Consider the following 26,952-nt stretch of genomic DNA (forward strand, 5'->3'; position numbering starts at 1 on the left):
GATTTAATTCTAATTACATGAGTTTTAGTTAATACAAGTTGTGGTACATTAAGCATTTATTTGTGCATCAGGACACAGCAATAGAGAGCAAATTACAGATATAGTTCCAAAGAGCCAATTATTTTCTATACAAAATAACCCTAAACATGATGTCTGCAATAATAAAGATCGTGAGTGATTATTTTAACTCACTCATGATAAGCTAGCCTCTGTTCCAACTAGCATATTAACATCCCTTCATTTAATACTCATTAACAGCTCTGTGAGTGACTACAATTATGAACTCAATTTAAAGTGAAGAAATTGAAGTTCAGAAAGGTGAGGCTCTTGTCTAAGCCCACAAAGACGCAATGTGAATCAGAGACAAGAACCTAAATTCGTTTCACGTTAATCTCTAAGTGTAAACTCTTCAAAACACACATCAAGAGTATAAACTCTAAAGCATACAATATTAAAGTGGAAGATACATAAATGAGATTTTTCCCTGCTGCCTCCAGGGGCAGTGTGGCCCTGCCAAAACTTCAATGTTAGATTTCAGGCTTTTGGAAAATAGGAAAAAAAATCGTCACCTTTTAAAGCCGCCCATGTGGTGGTAATTTATTATGACAGTCTTGGGAAATTCATGAATGTAGATTTTCAAAAATAGTAATATAATCTTAGTAATGAAGACTTTCCTACAACCTGGTTTGAGAGGAAATTTGAGAGGTTAGGAGCAAAATACAAGGTGTAGGAAATGTGTGTCTCAAAGGGATTTCTTAAAGTGTGTGTTACTGAGTTGCTAGGTAGAAAATGAATATTCACTGTTCAGTCCAATAAAACTTAGTATATAATGCAAGGAACTATGTCTTTCTGCTGAGTTATGGCTTCATTTCACATATAATTTAATAACAGCATGGCTATTGATTTTTGAGTACATTCTCTAGCAGAGATTAATCTTGCCTTTGTTTCATGTGCACTTTGGTGACCAAAGAAAAATAATTACAGCAGACCGAGTCATCCGTGTCATTTCTGTCAGGGTGCCAGCATTGAGGCAGGGGGCAAGCTGACAGTGAGCCATGAGCAAGATAAGTTGGATGGAAAGGCTGGACATTCTCCTGGCTACACTCAGTAGTCTACCCAGCAATACAAGCATACTCAGCATGGCATGATACAGTATCCCAGAGCCCTTTATTCAAACAAAAAGAGTGCACTGGAGTAGACATTCGTAATGCTTCGATCCAGTGCAGAAATTTGGCCATGGAGTCAACAAATATAAACAACTTTCCCAAATAGTTTGCACGTAACAGGTTAAATAAACTGTTTATGAAATGACTTTCATTTGTTGCTGTTTTCTGTTGTTAAAGTGATGTCAACATTTAAAACTGTATGTGTCTAACATTTGGGGCAAACATTTATTGCTTTAGAAGGTCATGAGAGATAGCTGCTTGATATGGATTAAAAACATAAACTGCTAGCTAATGTTTCATTTCTCTGCTGGAGAAGATAATGGTGTTGTCTACCTGAGTGTTATTCTTTGGGAATTAGGAAATAAAGTGACCTTATGACATGCTATGTATTTCTTATAAATATTTGTTCCATATATTTTGAGTCAAACGCCAGAATCTGAAGTAGATGCTGTCAAGGCTTGTCAGAGCAACCTTCATGTAGATGAGAATGTTATAATTCTAAATCATGGTAGAAATTATAGTTTTCATGCTACATTAGCCTTCTTAATCTGCATAGTATATTTTCTATAATGAATTTCCATGTGGTAACACCAGGTCCAGATGCAGCATTTGGATAATCAGTAAGCTTTTTGCATCAATTTATTATGAATGAAAGAGACATTTGTCTCTTCACACAATTTAATTTGCATTTTGTTTCATAAGATCTTTAAAAGCCCAGTAGAGGGAACTGTAATGGACATTAAACCAATTCAAAGTCATAAGCATTTTCTTTCTTCATGTAATATGGTTGTCTTTGAATACAAATGGAAGCATTAATGTAGAAAAAAAGCAAAATTTGCTTGTCAATGAGGGAAATATTTGATCTTATGCTATTCGGGCAAATGAAAAATCATTTGTTAGAAAATTCTTATTTCTAAAAGAAATTCAAGTACTGTTGATTTGAATGTAAATTACAAAAAGAATCATTACTGTCTAGAAAGATAGGAATTTAAATCAGTAACACTACGAAAATGTACATAAAGGTCTTAACATAATAGTATAAGTGGTGCTATTGAGGTGTGTGTGTGTGTGTGTGTGTGTGTGTACATCTAATCCATGATCTAAAGATATTAACTGTCCTCTATGGTGTACACTGATGAAATGATAAACTTTAGAGCTGTAAGGAAAAAGCCTGCAGTTCTTTCCTCTGCACAAAAAATAGTTCTCTACTGTACAAAGAATGCAGTTCACTGATGACATTTCCAGAGCGCTGTCACCTGGATGCCCCAGCCTCAAATCTCTAGTATTAGCAAATGCACAGCTTCACACAGAACAGTCATACTTTACACATCTTGACATTTTCACACATTTCCAATTGTCAGTCGGGGTCTTTACAGCGTTAAAAATGCGACTTTCCACAAACACAGACATGTTGAAAGGTATCTCTTGCTATCAGATGTACATTGTTCTTAGCAGTTTGAAGAGATTTTTTGGCACAGAAATTTTACATGTCATACTGCCTAATAAGATGATAAAATATTATTCTCTGAATTTTAAGGCTCCTGGCATGAGGCTTTATTATAGAAAATAGCATATAATAGCTGAAAATTTGAGCTACGATAGCATCTTAAATTGAATTTATTAGCATTTACAAGACTCCATGAGATAAATTGTAAAGCTTTTGTTAGAAATGCTATTTTTTTTATAAAACTCTCTGTATGTAGTAGTGAGTTTCATGAAAACAGATTCATAGGGTCTGACGAGGTGGGCTCAGCATTAATGAGGACATACTGCTTCTGGAGAAGACCCAATTTCAGTTCCTAGAACATACATCAGGTACTTATTGTTGCCCGTATCTCAGCTTCAGACAACCTTGTGCCTTAAAACTCTCTGGGCATAGCATGTATACACTCCCACACAACGAGATACATATTCATACACATAATGAAAAATAAAATAACCCTAAGAAGACATTTTTGTGAAAACCTGTCTCATACCTTAAGTGGTCAGCTCTCTCCTTCCTCCCCTTTCTTCTCCTAGTCTTTCTTCTCTTTTTATGTCATACATACTTATGATTTTATGTATCTCTATAAAATAAATATATACATTTTATGTATATTTATAATATTTAGCATTCACAAATGAGGAAAATGTGCCACATTAGTCCCTCTCACTCTGGCTCTCTTTGCTTACTGTGATTTTTGCACCTAAGAAAATATCAGATAGAATGAAGAAAGTCTCCCAAATAGAAGAGCGTGTTTGGTGGCTCTATAATTGACACAAGGTTAATATTTAGAATGGATTGGAAACTTAAATAACAAAGTATCACAAAGTCAATAAAATTCCAAAAATACTAAACAGCCCAATCCAAATAGGCTAAAGAAATGAATAGAGAGTATTCAACAGATTCACATGGATGATAAATAGAGAAAAACGTTCAACATCTGTAGTCATCGGGGAAATGCAAACAGAAGCAGTCCTGAGAGTGCATCTCCAGTCAGAAGTTGTACTTTTACATATTCAATTTATCACTGTCACATGGCACCATCCTACATATTGTCATATGATAGCAACTTCATTTGGAATGAGGAGACAGATAATCTTAAATTTACAATCTTGCTACTAATCTAAGCCAACTTTACAATTCACCAGCAGAAAACAAATTATAGAAGTGAAATAAAGAAAAATACTAATATGTCATAACCAAGATAATAAAATACTGGAGTACAGAGAGATGGCTGTTTGACATGGCATGAATGATACAGAGAGTCAAGTGATTGTGACAGTTAAGAGCACAGGCTCTGGAGCTAGGCTGCTTGTGTTCCTGTCCCTATTCCATTGCGTCAAACAGCAAGCATTTTGAGCAAAGAACTTAATTTCACTGGGAAAATGGGTTAACAAAGATACCTCTACCATTTTGAGGATCAAATGACATAATGAAGTTTGCAGTGCTGATTATTCAGTAGGCGCTCGTCAATTACAGATGTCAAACTTATATTCAATTCATATAACAGCAGAGGGGATTGATGATTTTCAGAAATGAAAAAACATGAATTAATACTTTTCTTTGATATTTCCTGTAAGTTCTTGTCCATAGAAAACAAGAACAGGAAACTCAACACTTTGTGGAGTTTAAGTGGGTTAGGAGGAGAGGGTTTCTGATACTCCAAATGGCCAAATATTTTTGGTCTCTGAGTCACCCCATTTGTTTCCATAGATCTCTTCCTTGTAGCTAACTACCTATCTGTCCAAGGTTCTCTTAGGTTAGTGGTAGATACATTGTCTCTAAACCTCTGGTTCCACCACCTCCATTTGGTAAAACCTCAAATCCCATGTCATCATAGAGTGGCAACGTGCACTGGTTTGTAACTTTTGCTCACTACTCAGATGCAAAACAACCTGTCTCTATAACACAAAACAGAGAGGAGACTGCCAAAACACTTGTCTCTTCTGGAATGTAAAGTAATTGGAAGACAGTGTCCTTTAACACTCAAACTGTGTCATAGGACTAATCACTGCATAAGAAGGCCTGCAAAGACTGTTAAACTTCGTGCAGTAAGCGAGGGATGCTACCAAAAGCTTTGAGGTCAAGGAAACAACGGAGTAGTGAATCCGATGGTGTTGGCAAAGAGATTGCAGTTAAAATCTGGAGATCTGAGGTTGTAGGACTTCAGATGAGAAAATCAGCTTCTCTTTACTTGAAGTTGATTTTGCCATCATTACAATGTAGAGAAGAATTTGAATTAGCACAGCATCTAATATTCTTTTTAAGAAAAAAATGTCTTAAACTTTAAAGCAGTTTGTCAACTGTCAACTATTTTTGAGCACAGAGCTGAGAGCAGGAGCTTTGTCCAGGAGCATGCAGGTTCCAGAGTGTGCCACTAAAATGTCTTGAGTGAAATCTTTGGTTTCTGAATTGGAATTTTATAACTAGCTAGAAGGACTGATTTCCTCTACAAAAGACTTATGAGCGTTTCCCTTTCTTTGGGATCTGATTGTGCTCCTGCTGTCTTCTTGGAAAGCTACATCTTCTTTTCAGGTAAGTGGAGGAGGACAGAGTGTAGTACGTGTAAGTACTGAGCTGAGTATGGTTCCAAAACAAACACTCCCTGGAGCTAACTGATGTGTGCCTCATAGATATCTAAACTAGAACTTGGAAAAATAAAAGTCCTTTTCTAGTTCCCAGAGAAAAACTAAATGTGATTTAAGAATACTCATTTGAGAAATTCAACTTTATTTTTTAACAGAGGGAAGTGCTTACTATGTAAGTCAGGATGACAGTTACTTAGGAGAGGAACCAGACATGAGGATGCGGCTGATGATGAGCTCTTTTCAAATGGGAACAAAAGGTTATTTCTCTCCCAAGTCATGTCATTAATAATTAAGCTACACATTTGATTTATGTCATAATCTGCACTTATGGCTTATTTTACAACACACAGCTGTGAAAACTATAAACCTTCATCAGAATAATTGTGGTATGGGTAGGTTTCAGATTGCAATTGAAATCCTGAAAGAACCTGGAGGGATTCTGATACTAGTGACAAGAAAAAGCTGCAGTTGAAAACATCAAGCAAATAAAATTTATGAAAATGTCATGGTTTTCTTTACTCATTTTAAAGTACAAATTTGATTTTAAGAAGGCAATATAAATATTTTTATTTCAAAAATGAAACCAAAGAATGGATAGTGTCTTTACAAAATTAAGTACTTTGTGTACTACTGAAAAATAAAAATGGTGTATGATAGACATTGTTTTTCTTTTCCTTCTTTCTTTTTTTTTAAGCTAAATAGTTTACATTCTTTAAATGCACAACTCAATAACAGGTACCCTCTGGTCCAGAGTAAAACTTTTGCTTATTTTCTGTCTGGTCTTAGGTTTAGTCTATGACCAAGAATAACTAGCCTTCTCTGTTGTGAATTGTCAGGCCTTTTATTTTCACAATGAGTATGTGGAAAATCTTTTATTTCTCACCTATACCATAAAATTCTTGAGAAAGGCTAACAGTCAAGAGAGCATTTTACATTCCTCTGGAGTTCCTGACTGGACTGCTGTTTAAAAAACATTTTTAATGTAGGAGACCATTAATTACTAGGATTCTGATTGTAATTTCCTGGTCTCAGAATTGATGAACAAAGCCATTTTGGAAAGCAATCAATTTGAAATCTAATTTGTTGGCGAAATGAGCCATATAAACAAAATGCCACTTGCAGTGTGTCTAAAATGAGATGAGCTTAACGAGCCCATCATCCTCTGCGAGCCTCATCACCGTGGGTCGCAGCCACCTCAAGTAGCATCAGTGGGATCCTCACACAGGAGTCTGAGAGAGAAGGCTTCATCCTGAGCACAAGGAAACAGGGGACAGGTGCTCTGCAGTCCCCACAGAGTGAGTTCAGAGGCCAAGTTGAGAGTGAGAGGAGAGTGGCCACTAAGATCAATAAAGTACAATGACAACATTCATCAGACCTGTGTTATGCACCAAGAAGCTGGGATGGCTTGGGATAACTTGCTCCAGCCATATGGACTGCTAGATGGATGGATGAAAGAAACAGAAACTGAATTTGGGTTTGGAGAAAGCAATGTGAGTTAGCTTTTATTAAATATACATAGTCACATTCATGTATATATGACATATATTAGGCATATGTATAGCAGAGATATTGTATATGTATGTGTATACGTATATACACATACTTATACATACATACATACATGCATATACATACATTATATATACATATACACACATACATACATAAATACATGTGGCAGAGAAAGAAAAGGGAAAAAAGTCACAAAGGGAACTAATCTGCTAAATGTTGTAAACTGCTTTCCACAAAGTTTAGACTCACATCCTCTTGTTCTCGTGGCCATAATGCTACCAATTCATCATGTATTACTTTACTGTATGACCATAAGACTATACACTTTTGAAATAGCATAAACAAACCAGTGGCATGTATGAATTAGAGCCTTGAGAGTTATTTTTGTTAGCCTAATTATTTTCGATTTGATAGGTCTTATGAGTGTTAGATTTTACTTGTTGAATTTTACTTTCTTTGTAAATATAAAGTTGAAAAATCATGACCATGCCTGTATTTTTGCAAAGGATTCAATGTTAACCCGTTTCTGTCCTCCAGTTATTTTTTTTTATTCTTGGGAGTGACAGGCAATCTTAGAAAAAAAAATTTCTACTGTTATCTAAAAGGTGAGATCAACTGATTTTCAGGATAAATGTGTATCTTGGTTACTGAAGAGTTAGTTCACTGGGACCAACCAGTATCTGCAACTGTCTATAGACAAACACTGAAGAGTCTCATAAAGAAAAACTTGGCTCTCAAATGGACCTCAGTGATGACTGCCATTCTAGAGTTTCAGGTGGGACCAGTGACTTTGTGTTTCCTAGAGAATCATTAGTGGTTGACTTAATACCAAGGCCAAATTGAGTCATTGTAAGATAAAATATTTGAAATGGAAATGTATTAGGAGATAAATTCGCCATTAAAAATATAGTAACCTAGCTGGGCAGTGGTGCCTCACGCCTTTAATCCTAGCACTTGGGAGGCAGAGGCAGGTGGATTTCTGAGTTCCAGGCCAGCCTGGTCTACAGAGTGAGTTCCAGGACAGCCAGGGCTATACAGAGAAACCCTGTCTCGAAAAACCAATATGTATATGTATATGTATATATATGTATATGTATATGTGTATGTGTATGTGTATGTATATGTATATATACATATACATATATGTATATGTATTAGACTGAGGGTTTTCTAACACTAAAATAGACAGCTTCAATCAACATGAATATAGTGTCATGAGATTGTGGGATACTAATGATAATGGGAGAATGGAAAAATATCAAAACTTTGGGTGAAGTATCCCTTTGAGTCAAACAAATTTGCTTGTTATTCTCTTTTGTCTGTGTCTGTCTGTCTGTCTGTCTGTTCAAAATTTTAATTTTGCTGATGGCTTTAATGCTACTTTATGTAGAATATTCTATAATAGGGATATGTAGTAGTTAAATGTAGAGAAGTAATGTGGGCATGTGCAGTGGAAAGTACAGAGAGCTGTAACCTACTGGAAGTTTTCAGGACATCGAGACAATGCCTTGGGAAAGATCATGGGTTGCTGGATCCTTTTTGTCCCTTTCTACCTCCTGGTTAGTTTGAGATCTTCCTCCATGATGTGATTCCATCACAATGTGGTCTTTACCACAGACCCAAAGCAACTGAGTCAGTAAATCATGGATTAAAATCCTTGAAACAAGGATTCAAGACAAATATTTTCTCTCTTTAAATTCTATTTTTGATTCAGTAGCAGCAGGCTTACTCACACATATTGGGATTTAACCTACCTTCCAATCACAGCTAGTTGTCAAGAAACCTAGGCCTAGGTTGGTTCTAACTGTTCAGTGTCCATCCACAATATGAATGATTGCCTTTATGGATCCCTCTGATAACCTTAGCTTCTTCCACATCACTGTAACTGTCAAACAATTTAACATGACAATTTCAGACTTTAGAATAGAGATATCATTTTGCTTCTCAGGTAGATCCAGCTATATCTAATGGTCCTTGTTATTACAAAACATTAACATAGGAACATCAGTCCTATTTTTAAATTTTTCTTTATAAATCACAGAGCATGAAATTTACCACAAAATTTTAAGAACAATTAAATGTAGTTTAAGAAAATAAAAATCAAATTGTATTTGTTCACAACTAGGAAGGATAGTTCAAGTATAAAAGTGTCATCCTTATGATAGATATTTAAGAGAAGAAATATGTTCTTTGCTTTAAGAGGGTCAATGTCTGATGGAGGAGATCAGCAAGAGAGCAGGGAATTACAATATGTTCTGAGAGCCATGATAAAAGTGAAATCGGAGGATTTTGAGCACAATTTCCAGTATGATTTAAACAAAGAAGCATTGGTGAACTAATTGGAATGAAAAATGTATCAACACAGATATCAAATACATAAAGTCAGAATTCAAGAAACTAAATAATATCTATATAATTAGACTAGAAGGCTGGAATGAGGAATGAGACTGAATTTCTTTCCATGATCTGAATGTCCGGATTCTAGTATCAGACTCATCTCTATTTAACCTTGTATCAATTCTCTCACATATGTAGAGAACATTTAAGTTTTCCCTTGTGCTAGATATTTGATTATATTACAGAATAAAGTAGACTAGGCCTTGTCTCTGATGGAAAAAATATATATCATGGGATGGAGAAAAATAAGTAACTAGAAATTTTGTAAGGGCTGAAACCTAAAACAAGTATAAGATGTGTCTAAGGAGGTGAGTGAATCTCAAACCTAATTAAAAGGAAGGCAGCACTAGAAGTATCTGAGCAAAAGTCCTTCAGGCAATGGAGAGTTTCTGAAATGAGAATATGCCGATGTGTTATTGTAAGGAAAAGAAGGAAGGCAGGATTTAAAGGTAACCCACAAACCTACAAACGAAGAGTGGAAGAAGACAAAGGAGAGTGTCAGAAAGTGACATATTCTAGCAGATGTTGAGGGAGATTTTCAAGGGCAAAGTAGCATCACTTAATAAAGGAAGTTCAGCTATTAACTAGAGAAAGGCATGGCTAGGTTACACCTAGGATTGTAAAAGGGAGACCATTGTAATAATTTCCTTTGTAAGTCCTGATGATTAGGAAAGATAGTATGAAGAGTTCAGGGATTTGAAAGTCAAGATTATAAGAGGGACACAGGGGAAAGTTTCATGTCATAGAAAGCCTCTCCTAGCAAGAAATGTTTCAGAGACAGTAGCATGGGGCCACTACACAGAATGAAATACCCCAATGAGATCCATAGAGAGATGGAGAAGCCATAGGAGCAGCAGATGCAGCAGATGTCACTCCTCGGCAATTTGGAAAATTCTCCAGGCCAGAGGACTCTGAAGGGCATCAGCATGTCAAAGTCTGGTATTACTGGGGGCTTGCCATGGTTTATGGTTTACAGATGTTGGGTTCAAGTTCATAAGGCACATAAGTCAGATTGTAAATGACTAAACATATAGAGACATTTAAGACAATATTTAAAATAACCATGTGAGAGGATTTGAATTTGGTAGTGGAACTTTGAAATCAGGGACCTAGTATGCTATGAGGAAAGAAACATCAATATTTCAGGTCATAAAAACATATTGGAGACATCTCTAGACTACTAATATACCAGACTCTAGTAGTAGAATGACGAAAGGGCATCAGCAGGATATATCACGAATGTGAGTATATGAAGAAAAATTAAGAATATTCTTAAATGGTTTTGGCTTGAATAACTGAGTGATGCTATTTGTTGTGTGAGAACTAAGGTAGGAGGTTTAGTAAGTATGAGAGGACGTGTTTATTTGTGTATGCACTAAGAGTTCAGTTTAGATGTATTCATTGCTGATGTTTAAAAAAACCCTTGTATAGAAAATTTTTGCCGTTTCTGAATTGGAAGGAGGGTTAATAGTTAATACCCTACAGAATATAAAAAGTACTAGAAAGTTATGAAATGGTAAGTTGTCCAGTTAAGATAATAGGAAAAGGATCTGAAATGCATTTGCTTAAAAGCAAAAAGAAAGCTATTTTTGTTTTTGTTTGTTTGTTCAATTGCCACCAGAGAAATGCCAGTAAAAGCCACAATGAGGTACGGCCACAACTATATTAGAATGGCTTTATAAAAATCTAAATGTTGGAGAATGCTGGAAGGAATGCAAATTAGTACAGACCTGTTAGAATACAGTGTAGAGACTCCTTCGAATGTTAAACATAGAGCTATTGTGTGAGCAAGCTATCCTATTCCTGGATATACAATCAGGAGGTGTAGCCACCTTACAAAGGAGGCATGTGTGCCCTTGTGTTTATTGTGGCACCATTCACAAAAGCCACAATGTGAAATTACCCTAAGTGCCAGTTGTAGACGAATGGACAAAGAAAATACACTATGTGCATAAAACAAAGTGTTATTCATCCTTAAAGAAGAATGAGCTACTATCATTTGTAGATAAAGGATGCAACCAGAGGTCACAGTGTTAAATGAGATCACGTGGTAAGGATGTGTCTTGTATCTTATCTTTTATATATGGAAACTATGAAATAGAAAGATGATATGAACTAAATAGAACAAAATATCCAGTAAGAAAAACCACCCTGTCACTGTCTATGTGCTTTAGTTCTCTAAGTCAGTAGAAAGAAATGTGAATTAGCCGAGCAAATTGTGGGAATGCTCATCTGAGCTTGAAAAACACATTCCATCCTATACATGCACCCTTCAATTCAAACTGCAGTTTTGTCCTGCAGGTTCTCAAGTGAGGCTGCTCAAACTTACACATTTATACCAAGTTTACAGCCCTGCCTTTAAGTCTTGGTCAAGATAATGAAGCAAGGTGAAAAAAAGGAAAGACATATTCTGGAAACAAACAAATAAAATTGCTTTTGTGACAAGATTATCTACCAAGGAAACTATATAAGGAATCTATTTAAAAAATCGAAAAGGAGAAAAAGTGAGATTCGTCAATCTGTAGAATTTAAGGCCAGTGCCAAAATTCAATTATAGTCTGTGTATAAATTTACATGACGGATAATCAATATGAAAATGATACGATTTATAATGACACTTTAAAATATGGAGTACTTAGCAATACATATAACAAAATAAGTAAAATATTTTTATAGAAAAACAACCATACATTCCTGAGAGAAGTCAAGTAAATCTTCCTCTCAGGAGAGTTAAAAGCAAAACCTAATGGTATTCAGTACAGCTGAGGATACTGACAAGAATGCAGGATGCTACAGCAGTTTATGAGGGTATGTATCAGTTACTTAGAAAGTTGACCATTCACTATTCATATGAGCCAGAAGCTTTACTCCTAGTGTTTAACCAAGAGAAACACACAAAACCCCACCTAAAATATTTATACAGCTTTAATCAATAAACCTTGGACTGTCTATTAACTGAATGTAGAAATCAATTTCATAGTAAAATGGAATATGACTCACCAATATTAGAGCTACTCTTCTACATCAATCCCAGCTCAATTTGTCCATATTTTATGTTTGAAATGTGTGGTGTCTTCAGCAATGAAGTCTTACTTCAATATCAGAAGGCAACCAAAGGCAATGGAACTAGCCTATATTGTTTTGGGAGACTCCTGGACTCCCAACCAATTCAAATTGAGGATTCCCAAGCTGTCATTAGATTTTTGTTAGATGTCTATAGCTCTTCAGCGAAGCATTATTAACCTTGAGTAGGTAACTTTGTGTGTGTGTGTGAGTGTGTGTGTGTGTGTGTGCACACACGTGTTGTGTATTAAGAACCTCACAATGTTTTTATCTCTCTGGTGTTTTGATCATCTTTTCTCTCCTCCAAATCTTACCAAGTCTGCTCCCTTCCCATGCTTTCAGCTTCTCCCCCGCTTTCCATCCCACCGCCCTCTCTCTTCCCCCTCCTCCCTTCCCCCTCCTCCTTCTTCTTTCCTTAGCGACTTCATTGTTGTCATTGGGAATTCTTCTATTTTCACTCCTTTAAAAATCTTTCTGGTTTTAAATTCATTGAATTTTAATGACATTCTGAAAAAATTGCTAATGTTCATCTGGAAGAAGTTCCTATATCTCATTTTGTGTCTTTAGTGTGTCTTTTTGCTTATATCATCCTGCTAAGGATTTCTGACCTTTGATCCCAGACTAAAGAGCTGTGTTGGGTGGAGTTCTCTAGAGAACTAGAGAACTGAAAGAATGAATAGATACATACATACATTCATACATACATACATTCATACATACATGCGTACATGAAAGCACTTGAACACACACACACACACACACACACAGAGTGGCTTATGGTCTACAGTCCAATTATTCCAACAGAAAGTCCAACAAGTCCATGAAGCTGGATGTTTCAACTTATCTTCAGTATATATTGAAATCCTGATGAAGTGGGCTTTAATAACAATGAAAGCATGAAATTGCCAGTGAAAGCAAGGGCAAGCAAGAAAAGTAGGCTGTCCCCCCAGAAGTTGTAGAATAGATTTAGGATAAGACTTCCTACTCCAAATAACTCAATCAAAATAAAATAAAATAAAAAATTCCCCAGAGATAAATGCAGCTATATGGGTAGGGTTTCGTTAATTCCAGATGTAGTCAAGTTGATTACTGTGAATAGCCATCACAATACCATGCTGCCCTTCCTGTGATATGATGTTCATCAGATACATGTTAGACTTTGAGACTACCCCCTCCATAGTTGTCTTTAATATATTTCATTTTCCTTCTCTTTGAATTATAAATATTTTTGTTATGTTCTAGATTTGTTTAATATTTTTGATTGTGTATCTTTGTATGATTTGTGCACAGAGGCTAGAAGAGAGTGTCAGATCCTCAGGGATTAGAGTTACAGGCAGAAGTGATCCATCTAATGTGGGTGTTGGAAACCAAACTCGGATCTTAATTAAGAGCAGCAAACGCTCTTAACCATTGAGCCATACACCTCTTATTCTCTGAACATTTTTTTACATTGTCTTTCACTTTAATATTTCTTCAGCTGTATCCAAGCTTTTACTTAAGTTGTGTATCAATTTTAACTGTAGATCTGGCATTTATATAAGTCAAATTTTAAATGTGTTTGTTATAGTTCTATAGATTTATGCATCTTATTCATGCTTTTGAATCCATCTGTGATTTTCATGAAACATTTCAAGCATAGATAATTTCTGTTTTCCATCTGATAATTATATAATTTCAGTCTCTGGTACGTATTTTCATGATCTGTTTTTCTACATAGTATAACTTATTTTTAAGGGGTTTTTAATCTTAGATTATAAATTCATATTTATGTGAACTTAATCTGTTGGAATCTGTAGAGCTTTAGGCTAAGGTCAAAGTGTTTCATAGAGAATGTGCTTTTGCTTGTTACTTTGCAAGCTGAGATGGTGTCTAATGGAAGTTTCCTCCAAGACAGAAACATTCTATCCTGTAAGAAGCTCCTTAAGAGAGAAGGCTTGGCCTCATTACTGGTCTATCTTGTCCCATAATTCTTAACTCTACGTGGATAAATGTAGATATTAAGAACAAGTCACAAGATGGATGTGGTAGCGAAGGACTGCAAACTCAGCAGGCTTGATGTAGAGGTATGAAAATGTTCAGCCTACGTGATGCAGTGAGTTTTGGGCCATCCTGGACCACATGTAATACTGTATCAAAATATTTTTCAAAAAATTAAAGACCAAGAGAGAAAATAAAATACAGAAAATAGATCAAGAAACAATTCAAGATAAAATGATAGAACTACTACCATAACAATAACAGGTTACCAACCATTGCTTTGTTATACATCCTTAGAATTCTTTTGACTGTCCAGGATATAATGCAACCTGGAATTTGAGCAAAGAATGCTTTACAGAAGGTTGTGCTATATTTGCACAATTGGCTACAAATGCAGAACAGCTTTTTATACAAAATAGATGCCAGAGTAAACAAAAATAGATAAGTGTTTAGAAATGAAGTCTAAATATATAAAAACTCTAGAAAGGTGTTGTGAGATGTTAGAGTAGAGTTGGTACAAGTTATTATTATTTTTTATTCCTCAGAACAATCATATAAAATATTATAGGGTGTCACTTGGTAAAGAAAGATTAGCATTTTCTAAGTTTGTGAGGTACCTTGGTTCTACAGAATGAGAGCCTGTGAGGCTTTCCAAAGGACATAATCAGGTCATCAGGAGGGCAGCATTAAGTCTGTGGTAGTTCTCAAAGTTGTTCTTTTGATATAAAAAAAGACAGGAGGCCACTTGCGAGCTGGAACTGTTGAAGTAATAAGCTAAAAACAAGCAGTCAGGAGAGCAACTCTAGAAGTATTAGGCTGAGAATTTGTCTCTAGGATAAGGGTCTTCCTGTTTCTCCTGGACCATCCACAAAGCCATCTATTGACTCCCCACTGTTGTCAAGGCTATTGAAGACCCTGTCTGAGGAACAGTCTGAATACAAGGCAGTTATGACAAACACAGTGCTCTCCCTCCTTATGGGGCCTTCTGTGCCAGGCTCTCAGAGGATATAAAGCACTTGTTAAGTACTTGGAGAATAGCACCAGTCTCCACAGAGGACGATTTGAGTTCCCATAGAGAAGTCATCAACATAGGGTAAGAATTCAGCCAATTATGCCTCACCTCATCGGTCCTATTTACAGGGTAACCCCATGGGGCATAGACCATGTCTTTCTCTGTGTATTGTATAGTGTTGAGGAAACACTTGGCACTCAATAAATACTAAGCAGAATCTTGTTTCTTGTTGCTCTCAGCTTCCCACTGAGAGCTGATCTGAGGAAGGAATTCCCTTTGAAGTCCTTGTCTCCATGCTTTATGAAAAACAATATGGAGGCTAGGAGAGGTGAGAAACATGTACAGTTCTGAAGCTGGTTTTAATATCCATAGATGATAAATGCTACCTCTACAGTTGCACAGCTAAGGCTGAGATACATAATTGATAGAACCGTGAAGTGAGAGAGGCCTCACTTTCATAAATGTTGTCTTGTCTTCTACTTTCCTTCAGATTCAAGATTTATGGTTTTAAATATCCATTAATGCTTTCCCCCATCTATCTTTTTGAGTGAAGAAGTAGAGCCCTTTTATGCTTTGTTTCATTTTAGGCATTTCTGACTTTCACTGGGGGAAAAGTCAAAGTGTATAGGTGAATATGAAAGTAGTAGAGTAAACAAAGCAACTTCAAAAGAATAAGAAAGGATCATTTTAAAGTACAATTTGCAATGATTTTAATGGATCTTTGGCACCAACAGTATACATGGCCATGTGTATTGGTTGAAAATAACTTGTTACCTTAGAGAATAACAGTATAATTTCATTGAGCAAATTATTTATGAGTATTTTATAGGTAGTGAGATTTTCAAAATACTGGAGAAAATACTTTGCTTTAAGTGTAATAATGTATTTCACTTAATAGTGTAATTAAAATAAAAGAGAAATAGGTGTAATGGTACAGGCATGATCTGTGCATATAGTTCTTTTGACATTCTGAGGAAGTCTCAATATATTGTCTTCCACCACTGAGGCAAAGACAGTTCATGCTAGGAAGTAATTAATTTTAGAGTGTGAGGTTCTAGGATGAAATATACTTTTAATATTTAATACACTCACAATGCTCTGTCCCCTCATTGTCCACTCCCTTTCTCCCCATTTCTACCCTCTCCTTTTTTTCAACCCTATTGACTTTATGCTGTCTTTCTTTCCTTCACTTTCATTTTATTACTACTTTTTAAAAGATTTACTTATTTATTTTATGTATGTGAGTACACTGTAGCTGTCTTCAGACACACCAGGAGAGGGCATCAGATCCCATTACAGACGATTGTGAGCCACCATGTGGTCTTGGGAATTGAACTCAGGACCTCTGGAAGAGCTGAGCCATCTCTCCAGCCCTTGTTTTTATTTTTATCTGAGTATTTTACTCATAAAAACTATTAATCTTAGAACTTTCAAAGATTCAAATTTGCATGAGACTTAGTTAACTACATAGTAGTACCCTTATGTTGCATAATATGCAGAATTCTAATAAGATATATTGCAGTAGATCTTTAAGAAGTATCATACCTACTCCTTTTGCTTAAAAAACAAAAATAGAGCTAAATAATATCCTGAAAAGAAAATTTGAAAACTCACAAGTGTATGTCAAGAACAAATAAGGGTTCCTCTTACTGTGGGTTGGAGCGGGAGGGTGATAGTGAAGGAGAGTTATCAAAACCAATAGTCTGAATATCTGACAAAGCCATAGGAAAAATATCACTATATGTTTAAGTAAACATATATACAGACATATACACACAATATACTTACACACACACACACACACACACACACAGAAACACACACACACACACACACACACACACAATGTAGCTGTATCACATACAGTGATATTCTCCTTAACAGCAGATAATCTAAGAAAACCTCCAGTGCTAACCATAGGAAACCTCTCTTTGAGTAAGATTAGAGGTTTCTAAGAAGCTACTCAAATCATATAAGCTATTGTGATTGCTCCTCATTGCTTTTCAGGTCATGAAACTAAGATTCTATTGAGGATACGATGTACTTCAGACATAGACTTGGAGGAATCAAGCTGAATCTCAACTGGACACCTTGTCCTGAGCACAAGCTTTCATAGTAGCCAACGGTGCTATACAGGCTGCCAAGGGAGGAAAGAACTCAAGAGTCAAACCTACTCATAAAGTTTATCATCCACAGGGATAACCAGCAAAAGTTATTCTTCATAGTGCAGTAGTGACATTTTTATCTCGGGCTTAACCAACAGTTTTCTAAATTGGACTTAAGGCTTTCATATCAGGGAAGAATTGATGCCGTTACTATAAACAGCCAACTCCATAGGGTTGATGGGTTGATCGAGGATGCTAGAGAGGCTATGTCATCATTTCACTCACATCTATCAACTCAATAGAGTTGAATCAGCTATTGCTGTTTCCTTATATCGATGTAATTTCTAACAGTATTGTAATTTCTAACAATGTTTATCCTTGTATCCACAGATACATGTAGTTCTCATCCCACATATATGAAAGCATGCATATATGTGTGCATGTGTACATGTGTAGAAGTAATAGTTACAGAATGAAGTCATGGATTTGAAAGTGACATGGGGCATGACATGGAGGAAGTTGGAGTGGAAGAAGGAGATGTGCAAATGATTTAAATATGATGCTCATATATGAAATTCTTAAAACATAAAAAAAGTAAAGATAGATAGAAGAACTGGAAATTTTACATTGGTGTGAATATAAAAATTTGAAAACAATTCTTGGAGCTAGGATTAGAACTAAGATGTCTGAGTTTAATTCAGATATTTGACTACTGCCATTTTGGGGGGATTGTTAAACATTTTTGATTACACTGCTGAGATTGAGTAATTTATTAAAAATTGTATTTCTTATAGTTCTAGGGGTTAGAATTCTAAGATCAGATACTAACCAGCTCAATGTCTGAGAAGGACTCAGTCTTTCCCCCACACAACTCCTCTGTTTGTTGCAGCCTCCAGAGAGGACAAACACCGTGCCCTTGGATGCAAAGAGGTTAACAACAGAAAATTTGCAACCTCTATCTCTTTATACATCATATTAATCAACACAAGAGAGCAGAGATATCAGTTTCCCAAAGGTCTTCCCTCTTAATACGGCCACAATGAGAGTTGCATTTCCCATTAAGATTTCTACTTGTTTTGAAGGGATATTCAGAGCATAGTCTCAGCATATAAGTGCAGAAGAAGAATAAGTCATTCAAATATGAAAAGAAGGTCTATAGGTGAAGAAGAATTAGTGACCAATATCCATGGTCAGTTTACCTTTCGATACAGCATTATTGAGCTTACACAGTGTAGGATAAACCCACTAGGGAGTCTGGAGTTGAATGAAACTGATGTTCTCTGAATTTAATGCCTTTAATTTCTAAAGCATCGGAGCATTAGTTTCTGAGATACTCTAAGTTTAACCAGCCAATTACAAATCCAACATTTAATTGCATTTGTGGTAAATGTTAAAGAGCAGAAGTGCAAAGTGCTAAGAATATGCCGCAAAGGGAACCTGAGCTTTTCCTGTGCTGGGGTGAAATGGCAGGAAGCTTCACAAAGGAAATATTCTGAGACTTGACTATATGTAAGGAAGTTGGATCTTGGAACAACTGGAAAAGAGGTATTGGACAGACAAAATAGCTCCTCTGGTAAAAAGTAGTACTTGCATCCAAGTCTGATGCACTGAGTTTGATTCCTGGGTATCACAATGTGCTGGGAGAGAGTGGACTTCTGATTTCAGAAAGTCACAGTCATACTGAAACATTATTGGTAATTAAATGTTCCATTTTAGACAGAAGCCTTTTAAGACTCAGAATGTTCTAAAGGGAAGCTCATGAGCAGCTCCAAAATATTAGAAATTCCCAGAAATGGACCAAACCACTAGGCCTCTCCATCCTCAATTTTATATAACCAGTTAGTACCACTGAGAGAGAGAGTCTCAGGCAATAAGCTGCTTGGATGAAGCTTGAACCAACTGATCTTGAATAGACACTTTAACTTATCTAGCTGCCTGCAAGTTGTGTCCTCAGCTTCAGATTTCCACTTTCATGACCTGGAATGGAATTTTGTGAATACAGCTCCTTTTGAATCACGTTTGCTCCTCACACTTACTCCTAGAAGCACCTGCAATACATCTTGCTGTTGAGTCATCAAGTTGGACTTTCATGCTACCCTTACTTTGGCTGCCTATGCTTACTCACATTTCCCTAGGAATGGGGTCACAGAGAACTTGGCTTCTTGAAGACCAAAGTGTGGATGCTTTGGTCCTTTCTGGAAGGAGTATCAAAAGTTTCAACCAGAGCTCCCAAAGTCTAAACCGCCAGCCAGAGAGCACAAAGGGAGGGACTCATGCACCTGTATAGGGAATTGAGGGTGACCTTGTTAGACTTCAGTGAAAGTGGAGGGCCATGGTCCCCGAAAGTTTGGATCCCCTACGGTGTGGGAAAGAGAGCAGGGAGATGGGACTGGGAGGATGTTAGGAGCACACCCTCATAAAAATTAGGAGGAAGGGGTATGGGATAAGAGGTTTTGGGGAAGAATGGGAGAGGAGATAACATTGAAAGGTAAATATGTATAATATCCAATTAAAAAAACACACACAGATAAAGGGTCTAAAAAAAAAAGAGAGAGAGTTTACTTATTTTAAATTATTTTCAAAAGTTTCTAGGAGTTGCTAATTTGCTAAGATCCTATTTTAAGCTCTCCACAAAAGAATTTAAGTCTCTGTTCAATATTCTCAAGATAGAGGTAAATCCTAATTTTCCTCAACAATTAATTGACAAAAGAGAGGTAATCTCACAAAAAGTAGAAGAAGCTATTACTAATCGATATATTATATAGTCTGATTAGTTGTTGGTGGTACTATAACAGTCCTTTGACAAAAGGTTATTAATATAGATTTATATATCCTTAAATAGGATCTTCATGACTCTCTGAGTGTGGAAGGAGCAACTGTTGGCGCTTCTGCCCTGATTTTACAAGAACTCTGAAAAATTGGCTTTAAAAACAAAAGAGGAGGAATGGTACCCCCTCAGAAGGAGTCCCCCTGAAATACTCTCCATCATGCCTTGTTCAGTTTTATCTCTCTAAAGTTGAAAGCTCATGGCAAATCTGCTGCTGACTACCTCTGGCACCAAGACCAACAAAACTTTGCCGCAGATATGGGGAAGGACCCTCTTACCCTTAAAGGGAATGGCCCAGACCCAGTTCCCTTATGGGGCCGAGGATTGATATGCCTGTCTGATACCACACAAGGCACAGCTAACCGGCTACCAAAATGATTAATGAAAAATATACATACCCCCACAAAGTCAGGCCCAACCATAAATATGATGAATAACAATTTACATCCAGGGAAGAGAAATCTCCCTGAGAATCCCCTTCTTTTTCCTTTCCAGGTAAAAATGAATCACCCGTGATGTCTGCTGTTAGAAGTTCTAATCCAGATGCTGGCCTCTGAACTTAAACTACTCAGACCTTTGAAGGGCCACTGACAAGAACATCAAACAGCTAGAGATTCACATCACTAATCTGAAGAAATCCCTCATTTTGCTGTCTGAAGAGACCTCCTAAAATCGCAAAAATCTTTATTGGACTTGATTTACTCTATTACAATAGAAAAGGCTGTGTACAGCTCTTGACTGTGTACAGCCCTTAAAGAACAAGGTTGCCTTTACATAGACAAGACAAGGAGGGTTAAAGAGAGCATGAAATAGGTAGTGAAGGCCCTAAGAAAACTCAGAGAGAAAGGGACAGATGAATGCTGGTACAAGAATTGGTTTTTAGACTCTCCAAGGTTGTCAACCTTATTTTCTCCCATCTTGGGACCATTATTTGGGTTCTTTTTGCTTTTTTCTGCTGGTCCCTGGCCCTCAAACAGGCAGACTAACTCTGTGATACACAGATAAATAATTTGGTAGCAAAACCTACTCAGATACATTATCATAAGTTAGCTATGGAGGACCACGAGACTCAAGATGAGGTTGTTACTTTATACAGGGTGTTTCCAAAACCCATCTCCACCCAACCTAAAAGCAGGGACTTCTGCCCCTAGACCAAGCAGAGAGGGGCCACCTAGAACCCCCTCTGACTGGCGATCTGAATTCTTGCTTAGGCTGAGAGGCTAAGCACTGCAAGGGAATATAAATAAACGATAAAAATATCTGGGTTCCCTGAGGGACAAGCCTGACTGCATAGGGGTTGATGTCAAAAGTATCTCCTCTCCAGGAAAAAGACATCGGGACGGGTATGGCCCTCATGCCTCACTGGACAACGACAGGGGGACTGGAGCCATTACAAGATCCCCTTCAAATACTGGAGGTCAGACCTCTATCCCCGCCTTCTCAAGTTTAGAATTGCCACAGCCCTTCTATACTTAGAGAAGGGAGGAGATGTCAGGGGCAGCCCTGCTTACACACTGTAGGCCTAAAATCAGCCATAGGCCTAAAATTAGCAATAAGCCTGTCATACATGTATACTAACACCAAGTCTTGGGTCTCAGTGGAAAAACATTGAAACAGATGGCTATAAGCTAATGTAATCAGTCAGCTTTTGTGGAAATTTATAAGCCTGAGTAGTCATAGACCTTGTAAATAGGTAGCCTTGGCAGACAAGACCAACTTAGATAAGGACAAGTGAGTCATAGGCAGAGTCATAGTGACTTGTCCCCTGAACCTTCACCCAGCCGATGATACCCGGTTCTGAAGATATCTGTATTCCTCCTGAACACCCACACTCCATTGTCATTCCCTTCCCCACATCCTGCCTTTCTGTGTTCATAACCCCTGTGTGAATGAATTACGATTTGAGAAAAAATAAATTTAAAAAAAAAGAAAAAAAAAAAAGAACTTGCCTTCTTGTTTTTACATGCATCCTGAAAGGTATGCAAACACCTTCATTCACGCACATGCTAAATTAACTTTAAAAGTATGTGGGATGAACATACTGTAGAGGAAACACAGTGGCACATCATTTCAAGGAGTAATAAGAAGTCTAAAAATAGAGAACTTGGGACATGGAAGGAAAGGTAACATATCATAAGATGTGAATCCTTGCAGGCCTTGGTAAGGCTGAAACATCAACCAATTCAAACAAGATACTGAAAACCAATAGGTATTATATTAGTATAACCAGATTTAGTGTGAATGCAGTTACCCCTGAACAATACTGTAGAATATATTCTGCAAAGCAATGAGGTCATCTCTAGAGAGTCGATTTAGAAAGCAGTCATATGCATCCTTCCAGAGTAGTCTAAGAACTAAGTAAATGTACAAAAGATACAGGAAGGCAAATAATTATGTGTATTTCCCTTCAGGGTTCTTCCTACTTTTTCCATCTTGATGGACTGGACTAGCCAGGACATTATAGATATCCTCCAGCAGTTTTATACCCTTTAGCATATGCTAAAGCAGGTAAAGATGGTAGTTCCACTCCCATTTCTTTAGCCAACACTCATATATTAAATATCTCCTATCCATTCTGTCCTATTATAAGCTGGTGAAGAACAGAGAGATGTCTATCCAACGAGAAATTGAAAGGCAGGGCATCAATATCAGAAAAACCTTTGAATATCTCATATCAGGACAACACCCAGCAGGTTCCTTCTGTATATCCCTTATCTCCAAACACAGCTGCCTTGAATTAATCCTACAATTTGAATGTGCTTCTCAAGAGATCATGCATACACTGTATGAGAAAACACTATTATTGTAGTACCCTTGATTCCGCAGGAATACTTTCTACTAAATCCCTATATTAGTCAGAGAATAAAAATGAATTTATAATTTTCCCATTGATAACAGATGCAAATCTCTTTGTTTTTACATAAAAGGCTGTTTGGATTTTATTGTACCATTTATTCATTTCTCAACTACTTGTCAGCATTGTTTATTGATAATGTATATGTGTGATATGTGAGGGTCGGTGTTTAAGAAAATTAGTAACACACCTACTTGCATGGAGTTTGTAGAAAATGAATAACTATATTTAAACATTTAATGGTGTTTATTGCCTGCTAGCTATTTAAAATATGAATTAGGGTTGATTAGGGATTATTTATATGTAGCTAAATGGAGAAGATACTATTTCTCTATTCATGGTACTTACATGTAACATTGGTGGAGAGAGATGACACCTAGCAATGCAAACTAAGACACAACTTCTAATACTATAAGGGAACTCTGGAGAACCACAAGAGAAAACGATAGCCACTCTAAGAAGCCTGCCTGAGACATTTTATTTGACTGTGATTTGAATATTGATATTCAGAATATCCAGGCTGAGACTGACGGGGCACATGGCTCTTGAAGAAGGAATAACATTAATGTGTAGGACTGTATGTGACCCAGTGTAATGTGGTTATTTAAAGATAAAATGCATGAGTAGATTGTGTCCTGGGGAGGGGTTACCCAGGAATATAGAATTCAGATCACAAAAGAGCTTCAAAGCCAGACTCAGAATTTTGAAGTTTGAAAAACCATTGAAAAATTTTAAGTAGAGAGCATACATAAGCTGTTTTCAATTACTCAGTTGCTCTAAATGTTAAGTTGTAAATAGCATTTAAGGAAAAGGTGAGGACTCATTGGTATAAGAAGGTTATTCTAGAAGAGGGCCAGGGTTGCTTTGGTCAGACTATAACAATATGGATGAAGACATATAGATAGTATGTTAGGTATTTTTTAACTCAGCACATAATACATCATTATTGTAGCACTCTTGATTCCATAGGAAAACACTGTACTAAAGTCCCAAATTAGACAGAGAATAAAAAATTTATATTTTTTCCAATGCAATATAGATGCAAATCTATAATTTTTTACATAAAAGGCTGTTCGGATTTTATTGTACCATTTAGTGCATACTGGGCGCTAACTTGCTGCCTACAATTGTCATAACTCATCATTATAGTAAAAGTAACTATTTCTTTGTAAAATGACACTGTTTCATTAAGTCATCTCACAAAATATAAATTATAAAGGAAATAAATATCTTATTAGAGGATAGGGTATTAGAATTTCATGGATATAAAATATCTCAAAATTATCTAATAATGGCTTACGGAGGGGTGATCTCTGATTTATTTTTTGGGAAGCCATATAAATGCTGTTTTAAACTGGGGTTTTTAGAAGCATGGGTGTTTAAAATGAATCTGTAGGTTTATACATTCATATTTTATTGTCTTTTAAAGTGAAGCACTCCATGCAATTTCCCTTCCTAATAACATTGCTTCTTCCCACACTCTAAACATCTACACTGAAAATTTAGTAAAGAACCATTTAATCAGGCCAGAATTAGATCTGTCTTCCCTGAAGAAATTACTGGGGAAGAATTTCACTGTTCTTGTACACATGTTTATGAAAAGAAGCAAATAAGATCCCTTTTCTCTAAATTATATATTCTAGAGAAAATATTTAATAAAATTTCATATTATAATTAATTGTTTTCCCAGAAATACAAATATCAAAATTTGATGACTTGAACAAATTGTAGCTATGCTCTATATAATAATCCATTATCTACTTATGTACCTTAAAGATCCATAAGCTCCAGAAGCAATTGATAATAGCCATAAAGTCTTTCCTCCCAGAAGTTATCTTTCAATAGAGGAAGAAAAGGCAAGCTAGTATGAGAGCTATGCATGATTTAGGTAACCTCCAGGGGATGCCAGGTCAAGAGTATATAAGGTATGGTTCTGGTGGGTCACTGGAGCTCCATGATAAAAAATATAATTCTGCTAATGCATGTTTCACTGGCATCCAGAGACCCCAATGGGTTGACTTGCTGGTCGTCTGCACTTCTTCTACATAGATACCTATGGTCATAGAATCTCTGATTTCCTCTAAAACTAGACCTCTATTTAGCCTGGTTTTCAAGTTGGAAAGAGCTGTAGTTCTGTTCAGCAGGCAATTAACAGAAGAACTGTTTAGGAACACAAAGCTATGAGAGAGATCCCCTATAGCCAGTCATCAAACCTATTGTTTAATAATGATTAACAACTGCATTTTAGAGAAGCTGTCTATTCACAGAGATAAAGTATGTTGACAAATAACCTCAAGACTTACAGCCCATATGCTGACCCATAACATGCAAAAGGGTGACTAGTGAAATTTATCTTTATTGAAATGTATCGAAATCTAAATTTTTTGAAATCATTACTGTGAAAATATAATAAAGTCATCTTCTCTTCCATCAAATTTGATTGTGTTCTTAATGAGTATGATTGCTTTGATGTTTTAAAATAAATTTGTGTAAGAATCAGAAAGGAAAACATCTGAATATAATACAATCTTTAAATTATAATGAAAACAGGCTGTCTTTAAGCCTTCATGCACTATGACATCATAGTAGAAAAACCCATTTAATGTCCCCAGGAGAATTAGTTACTCTTTTAAGTCACCTACAAATGAGCAATAGATTGCAAGGACAAGGGTGCCTATTTTTTTTTTTCTGAAAAGCTATGTGCACAGATAGCCACAGTGTAAGGTAAAAGTGCATTGTTCATTTGAGAATTCAAAGGTGAGAACATTAAGTCTCCTCTGTATAGCTGCAGCCAGACATTTCCATTGCTCTATACATGGAGTGGATTATGGTCTATGAAAGGGTACCAAAGGCATTTCTGCCCAAATCCAACCTTTTCTCATTGGTGGTTTATGGGGCTTGCAATGTCAAGATCCATGAATTTCAGGGACTGTGTTTGTCCTTGGATCAGATTTGGAAGCAGCTTTTGATCAATGAAGTGAAACAATTAATTATAAGAAATAATGCTAGTAAAAGTCCTTACCCAGTCAGCTAAAGGAGAAAGGAGCCAAGGGAATAAAGCTCGTCTCTGGCAGAACCTCATCTTCTTACTGTCTGGATCCAATCCTGTTTGGCTAAGGCAATGACAACTCGCTAAGTTTCCTGTGAAAGGCACAGTTGTTTGGTCTTCTTAGACAGTGGTTGTATCAGGCTGGGGGTGGTGGAGGGGGAGCTGGTGGGAGAAGGAGGTCAAAAGGATTGGAAGGGAATGCAAAATTTCTCTCTTCATCTGCATTTGATTGCTTTGTGCCCTGAAGCACATGATTTAATTATTTTCATCATTGCCTCAGCTTCCTCAGCTACCAATCTCATTGAGGGCAATAAAATTATTCAGCCTTTGCAAAAAAAAAAAAATGCAGCCATAATAATTTTTGACTCAGTGAATTCTAAAGGCTATAAAACCAGCTTCGTGGATGACCACATCCAATTGAAAACACCAACCTAGGTTAAAGTTAAAGTCAACAGTTAAAATAAAACATAACCTTACAAAAGATGGATGTACTCTGCTTGTGTTTTGCATAATGGGCACTTGCTGCCTACCAGTGTCATTTGCCATCTCAATCAACAGAAGCATCCACTTCAAAGGGATTATTTTCTTCCAAAACAGCTGGCTCCAGAAATCCCCAAATTTCTGTGTGAAATTGATATGGTAAAGTATGTAGGGTAGAAATCAGGAGAGAGCTAGATGATGGCCAGATCTAAATATCCAAGGTCCAACAAGAGCAGTCAAAAGCAAAAAGCAAAAAACAAAAAACAAAAACAAAACAAAAAACAAAAACAAACAAACAAACAAAACAAAACCCCACAATGAAAAATGTTTACAAATGGGGAGGGATGGAGACCCCTGAGTAAAGACCAGCAATTTGAAGAGAAAGAATGATGAAGAAGGTTTTAGGGAAAATCAGGAGGCCTAGAAAGGACCTCTATAA

The sequence above is a fragment of the Grammomys surdaster genome, unplaced genomic scaffold, assembly GCF_004785775.1.
Source record: "Grammomys surdaster isolate TR1022 unplaced genomic scaffold, NIH_TR_1.0 150, whole genome shotgun sequence".
NCBI lineage: Eukaryota > Metazoa > Chordata > Mammalia > Rodentia > Muridae > Grammomys > Grammomys surdaster.